At 28.5% G+C, this 9,623-nt stretch overlaps 1 long non-coding RNA gene across 1 annotated transcript; it reads left to right on the forward strand.

The window, feature by feature from the left end:
* Positions 1-7,489: 7,489 nt before the first annotated feature.
* Positions 7,490-9,192, forward strand: LOC106333972. Its single transcript, XR_001268499.1, has 4 exons — positions 7,490-8,172; positions 8,283-8,424; positions 8,865-8,945; positions 9,031-9,192. It is a non-coding gene; the product is annotated as an uncharacterized LOC106333972 (long non-coding RNA).
* The last annotated feature ends 431 nt before the right edge of the window (positions 9,193-9,623 follow it).

Raw genomic sequence — 9,623 nt, forward strand, 5'->3', positions numbered from 1 at the left:
GAGAGACAAAACAAATATTTTATTTAAGATATTATGAGATATTCATTAAGAATTTTAATTATATTTGTTAATGCATAGATGACTTACTCTATTTTCAATATTTAATTTAAATTAATTAATTATTTTTTGTAGACAAATAATTTTATTAGATTTAGAACCCATTTTAGATACTAAAGTAATAAAGTTGGTGTAACATATTTTTTATATATAGTCTCTATTGTACATTCCTAGAAAATACAACCACCAAATATCAAACAAACACATCTTTTATTAGAAAAGTATTACGATAATGTCATCATCACATCTTGTTATCATGTGTCTCATCATGATTTCTCTTGTTCCTCTACATCAATGTATGTATAAATGCAAAATGTAAATATGAAAATATATGGAGAAATTTTATGTTTACCATTTTCAAGGTACCACTTTTCATCTTTACCATCACTAAAGTGACATTTTCAAAAGTACATTCTTCATTAAGTGGCAAAAGACTCTTATACCATTGTTATCTATATATATAATAAATTATTATTTAAATAAATTAATAAAATAATAAAAAATAATTTTTTTTATGTTTTCGAATTATACTTTTTCAAATTTGAACTTTTTATAATTTTTTTTTGAATTTTGTTTTTTCAAATTTTTTTTTTTGTTTTTGTTTTCAAATTTCTTTTTTAAAATCGAAAATTATGTTTGAAACTATTTTTAAATTTTTTTTTAATTTTGTTTTAAGTATTTATTTATATATTTATTAGAATCCTAAATTTCACATTCCAAAAACCGTACCCCACCCCTCAACTCTAAATCCTAAGTCTGGATTTGTTAACCCTAGGGGTATAAGTGTCTTTTACCCTTCATTAAAAGTGAGGATAAAAGTGATTAGTGTAAACATGAAAAGTGGTGGTACTATGAATGTGCTATTTGTGGCTATTTCCCAAAATATATTTCATTTTCCATCATGTTTTCATGATAGGCATTACAACTATGCACATACTATTATATAATCATTTAATGTTTTTTTCTTATATAGTGGGAAACGCAGATGGTTTAGAATTCGACAAAAAGTGCGTCTGTCCCCTTCATTGTACCGGAAGACGTTATTGCTGTAACAATGCACCAGAAATATTAAAATTTTATGATACGCAAGCAGCATGCATGACTCATTGCACGAACTCATCTACTTTAGTGGCTTAAGAAACTATTAAGAAAGTAGAATATAAGTATGTGGAATATCTCAATAAAGATAATATATATTATAAAATAGAGATATTTATAAACGATTGGTTTAGCTATCACTATATATATATCTAGCATCTAATTTATAATATACATATTATTAAGAATAATACAAATTTATGTAAGAGAAGAGTTAAAATGATTTTGTCATTTTGTTCAATAGCATTGACAAAATTCGACGTTCACCCTTTCTCTTTTTATCTTTGAAATTTATCTTCTTGATATGTTTTTATATGGATATTTATCTTGCTTTCTTTTGATAGATCGAAAAGTAAATACCAAACCATAGCATATCAATGGGATAGTTATGGTTTTCACCTTCTCAATCAAAAACAAATTATTTTAAGATTTTTTCTTTCTTTTTAAAGCTTCCCCCACTATATACTATCATGTTCCTCGTCACTCATCATCGTAATTCCAAACATACACGTAGAATTAAAGATCAAAGTGGTTAATCATTACTGATGATGGCAACTAAATAATAAGCTTTATCCATCAAATTTATATGCCAACACGTTCTCACAAGTTTTGCTTTTCTATGTATACTAAAATTTCAATTTTCACCCTTAAATTCATGATTCTTGAAAGGGAGAAATCATTACTAAAATCCTGAATGATTTAGAAAAAACGATTATCAAAGCACATAGCTGAATCAGAAATAATTGGAAAATTTGTTCAAGCGCAGCCTTATTGGTCCGCTCGTTGTGGAGTTCTCAACATCCGGTCTGTATACCTCTAGGTCGTCTCCTGCGACTCCACCTTATCCTCCGTCGCATCTCGATTCCGCAGAGCCCCACAATGTCTGATCAAACTATTTGCTTCGAAAATTATTCATTGTGGTCATACCAGGCCTGATATATGTTGGCCCTAAAGCATAAGTTTTTTTTGGGCTCATTTCTCTTTAAAAGACCGTAAATATTATATACAAAAAATAGTTGTGGTACGTTGACCCGGATCATCATAGTCTAAAGCTAATGATACAACCAGTAAAACTACATACATATCTGTAGTTATTTGCACTTAAAATGTTTTATCTTCTACGGCTCTGAAGCACATTTTTTCTCAGTCTTAATGAATATCTCATAATATCTTAAGTAAAAAAAATTGTCTCTCTATTCATTTTGTCTCTTTTTATTTAGATATCCTTTTAATTTTATGGATGAAATTTATCTTATTAGTTATGCATTCAGTTAATGGTTTACTTATTTGAGTTTTTTCATATTCCTAACTAATAAGTAAAATAAAAATAATATCTTCATAGAAAAAAATTATCTTTTTTTTTGGAATATTTTAAAGGATTTTGTATCTTATGAAGGCAAAGAATGATCAATATTTTCTCCAGTGTTATTAAGATTAGTATTTATTTTATACAGTGTCAAACCATTTATCTGTAGCAGTGGTTTCACTATCATTTCTTTAGCTAAATTATTTTTGGGCAAGATGTTAAGATTTTCAAGCTATTTTTTGTTGAAGGTTTTTTTCGTCTGTTAATAAGATTTTTGGTTTAAAATAAGTGATTAACGATAACAGATACGTACTTGCATAGAATAATTTTATAGGGTTTTTAGTAATTAAACTCCTTAACTAAAGATGAATTGTAAAAAAAACCCTCAACTAAAATTTCTGTGAAATAAACCCTTAACTTTAATTCCGTTAACATATGTTACCCTCCGTCTAAAAAATCGTGACGGAGGATGACATATGTTAACGGTTTATAAGTTGAGGGTTTATAATGTTGAAAACTTAGTTGAAGGTTTTTTTTACTATTCAAAAATAGTTGAAGGGTTTTATCGCTAAAAGTCATTAAATGTTTTATAAAAAGATATTATTTTTATAAGAAATTATTATTTTTATTAATTATTACTTAGGAATAGAAAAAACAAACTAAACTAAAGAAACCATACAATGAATGAATAACCAATTGAGCAATATCATCAATGAAATTCAATGAATATCTGAGTATTGAAAGAAAAAATAGATGGGAGACAAAACAAATATTTTATTTAAGATATTATGAGATATTCATTAAGAATTTTAATTATTTTGTTAATGTATAGATGACTTACTCTATTTTAAATATTTAATTTTAATTAATTAATTATGTTTTCTAAAAACAAATATTTTATTTAAGATATTATGAGATATTCATTAAGAATTTTAATTATTTTGTTAATGTATAGATGACTTACTCTATTTTAAATATTTAATTTTAATTAATTAATTATGTTTTCTAAAAAAATAATTTTATTAGATTTAGAACCCATTTTAGATACTAAAGTAATAAAATTGGTGTAAAATATTTTTTTTATATATATAGTCTCTATTGTACATTCCTAGAAAATACAACCATCAAATATCAAACAAACACATCTTTTATTAGAAGAGTATAATGATAATGTCGTCATCATCACATCTTGCTATCATGTGCCTCATCATGATTTTTCTTGTTCCTCTACATCAATGTATGTATAAATGCAATATGCAAATATGAAAATATATTCCATTTTCAATCATATTTTCATGATAGGCATTACAACTATGCATATACTATTATATACTCATTTAATCATTTTTTTTATATAGTGGGAAACGCAGATGGTTTAGAATTCGATAAAAAGTGCGTCCGTCCCCTTCATTGTACTGGAAGACGTTGTTATTGTTGTAACAATGCACCAGAAATATTAAAATGTTATGATACGCAAGCAGCGTGCATGGCTCATTGCACGAACCCAACTATCTAAGTGGTTTAAGAAACTTTAAGAAAGTATAATATAATTATGTGGAATATCTCAATAAAGATAATATATATTATAAAATAAATATATTAATAAGCTATTGCTTTAGCTATCACTATATATATTTATATATCTAGCATCTAATTTATAATATACATATTATGTATATTAAGTAATAATGCAAATTTATGTAAGATAAAAGTTAAAATGATTTTGTCATTGTGTTCAATACCATTGACAAGATTCGACATTCACCCTTTCTCTTTTTATCTTTGAAATTTAACTTCTTGATATGTTCTTTTTATGGATACTTATCTTGCTTTCTTTTGATAGATCGAAGAGAAAATACCAAACCATAACATATCAATGGGATAGTTATGATTTTAACCTTCTCAATCAAAAAACAAATTATTTTAAGATTTTTTTCTTTCTTTCTAAAGCTTCCCCTACTATATAATATCATGTTCCTCGTCACTCATCCTCGTACTTCTACACATACACGTAGAATTAAAAGATCAAAATAGTTAATCAATTTTGAAGATGGCAACTAAATAAGAAGCTTTATCCATCAAATGTATATCTCAACACCTTCTCACAAGTTTTTCTTTTCTATGCATACTAAAATTTCAATTTTTACCCTTAAATTCACGATTCTTGAAAGGGAGAAATCATTACTAAAATCATGAATAATTTATAAAAAACGATAATCAAAGCACATAGCTGAATCACAAATAATTGAAAAATTTGTTCAAGCGCAGCCTTATCGGTCCGTTCTTTGGGGAGTTTGCTCAACATCCGGTCTGTTTACCACCAGGTCGTCTCCTACAACTCCATGTTATCCTTCGTCGCATCTCGATTCCGCAGAGCCCCACAGTGTCAGATTAAACCATTTGCTTGGAAAATTATTCATTGTGGTCATACCAGGCCTGCTATATGTTGGCCCTGAAGCAGAAGTTTTTTAGACTCATTTCTCTTTAGAAAACCATAAATATTTTATACAAAAACTGGTTGTGGTGCGTCGACCTGGATCAGCATAGTCAAAAGCTAATGATACAACCAGTAAAACTACATACATATATGTAGTTATTTGCACTTTAAAATTTTTATCCTCTCCGGCAATGAAGCACATTTTTTCTCAGGCTTAATGAATAATTCATAATATCTAAAGTAAAAAAAAATTGTCTCTCTTTTCATTTTGTCTCGTATTATTTAGATATCCGTTTAATTTTATGGATGAAATTTCTCTTATTAGTTATGCATTCATTTAATGGTTTACTTATTTGAGTTTTTTCATATTCCTAAGTAATTAGTAAAATAAAAATAATATTTTAATAGAAATAATTTATCATTTTTTTGGAATATTTTAAAGGAGTATGTATCTCATAAACGCAAAGAATGATCAATATTTTCTTCAGTGTCATTAAGATTATTATTTAATTTATATAGTGTTGAACCATTTAACGGTAGCAGTGGTTTAGCTATCGTTTCTTTAGCTAAATTGTTTTTGGGCAAGATGTTAAGATATTCTAGCTAATTTTTGTTGAAGGTTTTTTTCTTCTGTTAATAAGATTTTTGGTTTAAAATCTGTGATTAATGATAATAGATACGTACTTGCATAGAATATTTTTATAAAAATATATTATTTTTATAAGAAATTATTTATGTTTTTATTAATTATTACTTAGGAATAGAAAAAAAAACTAAAATAAAGAAACCATACAATGAATAAATAACCAATTGAACAATATCATCCATAAAATTCAATGAATATCTAAGTAATGAAAGAAAAAATGAGATGAGAGAGAAATTTTTTTTTTTATTTAAGATAAAATTTTTAATTTTATTTGTTAATGTATAGATAACTTACTTTATTTTAAATATTTAATTTTAGTTAAATAATTATTTTTTCTATACTAATAATCTTGTTAGATTTAGAACCCATTTTAGATACTAAAGTAATAAAGTTGGTCTAACATATTTATATATATATATATTATTTATTGTAGATTCCTAGAAAATACAACCATCAAATCTCAAATAAAAGCATCTTTTATTAGAAGAGTATTACGATAATGTCATCATCACATCTTGCTATCATGTGCCTCATCATGATTTCTCTTGTTCCTCTACATCAATGTATGTATAAATGCAATATGCAAATATGAAAATATTCCATTTTCAATCATGTTTTCATGATAGGCATTACAACTATGCATATACTATTATATACTCATTTAATCATTTTTTTCTTATATAGTGGGAAACAGAGATGATTTAGAATACGATAGAAAGTGCGTCTGTCCCCTTCATTGTCCCGGAAGACGTTGGTATTGCTCTAACAATGCACCAAAAATATTAAAATGTTATGATACGCAAGCAACATGCATGGCTCATTGCACGAACCCAACTATCTACGTGGCTTAAGAAACTTTAAAAAAGTACTAGATCTCGATCTGCGCAACCGCGCGGGTTTTTGTTTTCATTTTTTTATATAAATATTATGTTTTCAATTCTAAATTTGTATATATTATAATATATATAAGTCTATCAATTTTTAAAACATAATAAGTTTAATGTATATTTTTTCATTGAATAGATTGTTTCAAAGTTTCACATGTATTTGTATCTTCTTCTATATATATATTTTCTGATTATTATTTCATTAATAAAATCGTATCTATATATATAAAGATTAGTAAGATATTTTTTTATTGTCATATTCAAAGATATTGTAACATTTCACAAATTTATAAAGTTTTTAAAAAATTAAACGTTTCGATTCATAGATGTATATATCGAGTAAATAATTAAACATTTAGTTTTTGTTTAATTTTTTATATAAACTATATAGTTTAAAATTTGTTTTCATTTGTTTAAGGTAATAAAGATTAATCATTGTTAGATAATATGATTTTTGTTATTAAAAAAAAAACTTTATAATTTTAAATGGTAACATAGACAAATATTTAAATATTTAGCATATAGAGGTGTAGTATTACAACATTAAATTATATCTATTTAATTTATACTATCTATAAATCCAATGGATGATCTATTGTTTAAATCTAATTATTGATAGCCCAATAAAAATTTCTAGTAGACCCAAAATTTAAATGATAATATTAGATATTAAATGTAACATGAGTTTGTAGGAATATGTCCATAAGGTCTATTTTTAAAAAAAACCACACATGAATCAAGGTTGTGACTTCTGTTTTAATATATAAAATAATATAATAACGTGGAATATCTCAATAAAGATTATATCCTATTATATAAAAGAGTGTTTTGCTCTCTCCTCCTTGAGCCACGTAGGATTCCACCTAGGAAAATCGAATCCTAGCATCGCGACACGTGTCCCACAAGGATGCAACTCATCGTTTCATTTATTCCCGAGCGCGATGGACTTTGATCGTTGTTTGGGCTCTAGAGATTGATGGTTTCTGCAGCCCGAGGACATTGAATCGTCTCTCCTCTTCGTTCTTCAATATCAAAACTCAAATCTGTTTCTTCGACCTTTCATCCTCATTGATAGTTTCTCCGTTGAAGTCTCATGGGCTCCTTGATCTCGAGTGCTGCTTCTCACACCGTCTAGGACCTGTCTTGATGCTGCTGCTTCTCTGTCTCCGCCACTGCGCCTCCTACTACTCCGCCTGTGTCTCCTCCTTTGTGAGCGGCTCCATATCTCCTCATCTGCCTCATTATACTGATTATAGATGTTTTGAGAAGCCTGTTATGAGAGAAAGGTGGTGACATCATGGGCGTCGACATTCTCCTCCTCGACCAGAAGGTATTTCCGGCGACCAATAGCCCTTCTGAGTACTTTATATGGTTGATTACATATTCCGGCATCCCAGCTCCTTTTTGTCTGAGTTGAAGCAGAAGACCGACAAGATTTAATTAGGTCTCTCCCGTTGACGGTAGCTGAAATCAATCCAGACTCTGTCTTGATCCTTTAAGCTCAAAAAGGTCTCCTTGATTCAGCCAGCCATTAACCCATATTGTCAAAGAGAGACAAACAAAGAAAGTTTGATACTTTCATAAGAGAAGACGAACCTAATGAAGTGGAAGGTGACGTTTAGTAAGAAGAGGAAGAGATACGAAACTGTGGATTGCAAAGTAGTTGAATAAGGCACTAAGGCTAATGAATACAACGAGAAGACAATGTTAAAGCATAAGATGTTCAAGCTGATACATACATGTAAGTTTGTTTAAGCTATGATATTGTGTGTCTATGTTTCAATCATGTAAATTAATTATGTCCTTAAAAATGTTTGGTTTCGGTAACACAAAAGATGGGATTGTTCCTAGGAAGTTATATGTTGGGGATATTCCCTATCAGAGCACAAAAGATGAAATTCATAGCTACTCCAGAAGATCAGGGTCATTACAAAAGTTGACTATAAAATGCGTAAGATGGGTCATTCAGTGGAATTGCTTTATCACATTCTAAGTGAGTTTAGCATGGAACATTGTTGTTTCTTTTGAGTTATGTTTATTTGGAGAGTCCTGTTGAGATGTGTAGGACATTGAAATGTTGCAGTATTTGTATTCAAGAACACAGGTCTCTCTTTGTTTGAGGTGTAGGATAATTTCAATTTCATAGAAATCATCATGACATTAGTTAAGTTCATGTATATATGATTTGAGTTACAAAACGTTAATAGTGTTTATACATAGTACTGTTAGACAATAAATGTTTTGAAATCTTTCCCTTCTCTTTTACGTACTAAAGATGAAGCTTAATAGTATTTTACCTTTTGATAAAGCTTATATGTAAGTAATATATAGTCGTAATTAAAATATATAGAACTTTTAGTTCACAAGTGATATTGTATTAATCGTTCTGATTCTGAAACCCAAAAGACTAATTTCGGGATTCTGAATAAGCAGGTGTGACACAAGAGAGCATTGATTTCTCTGACAAGGTTGGGATTGAATGTGAGTCAAAACCAGAAAAGAGAATTCAATTGGGTAAGGAGTTATTGAATCTCTGAACCGAAGTTGTAGGTGCTTTCCGTAGAGATATAATCATCTGACGAATACAAACTGACGACAGGAGGCGCATCAGAATTGAGTTATTTTTGACCATCAGGGGCTCTAAAAGACACGAGAGCAGAGTCTCGACGGAGTCGTTGAGATTGACATCACAACAAAATCAGATAAAGGATAATAAGCTTAATACATTCCTCTTATTCACTTTCATTGAAAATCTTACAGTGATTATTGTTTGATCCAAAAATGGTGTTTATGCTGGTGATGTTTGTTGAATCAATACAATAAAAGAATCTAAGTTGAATGATTAGATTTTTGGCTTAGGAGAAATCTTAAGATGAAATCAAATGGAAAAAGAATATAAAAGAGATTTCATTGACTAAAGGTTCATTACAAAGGTAAAGTGAACCTTAGAATACAAAATCTCTATGAAAATATGTTTTCTAAAGTCTAAGAAGAGGAGAAGATCCATTGCTAAAAGGAAGTGTTTACTTATTTATAGAAGGATGAAACTTAGGGTTATAGTAAATTGGGTCTAATTCATTGTCTAATGGGCCTTGAGGGAGGATGTAAATCTACCCACAACAGTAAGTCCCCCCAAGTTCGTAGAGAGAGATGAAGTCGATCTTTGTGAATTTTACGAAAATGGTTTATTAG

This window comes from Brassica oleracea, chromosome C3 (genome assembly GCF_000695525.1).
Source record: "Brassica oleracea var. oleracea cultivar TO1000 chromosome C3, BOL, whole genome shotgun sequence".
Taxonomy (NCBI): Eukaryota; Viridiplantae; Streptophyta; class Magnoliopsida; order Brassicales; family Brassicaceae; genus Brassica; species Brassica oleracea.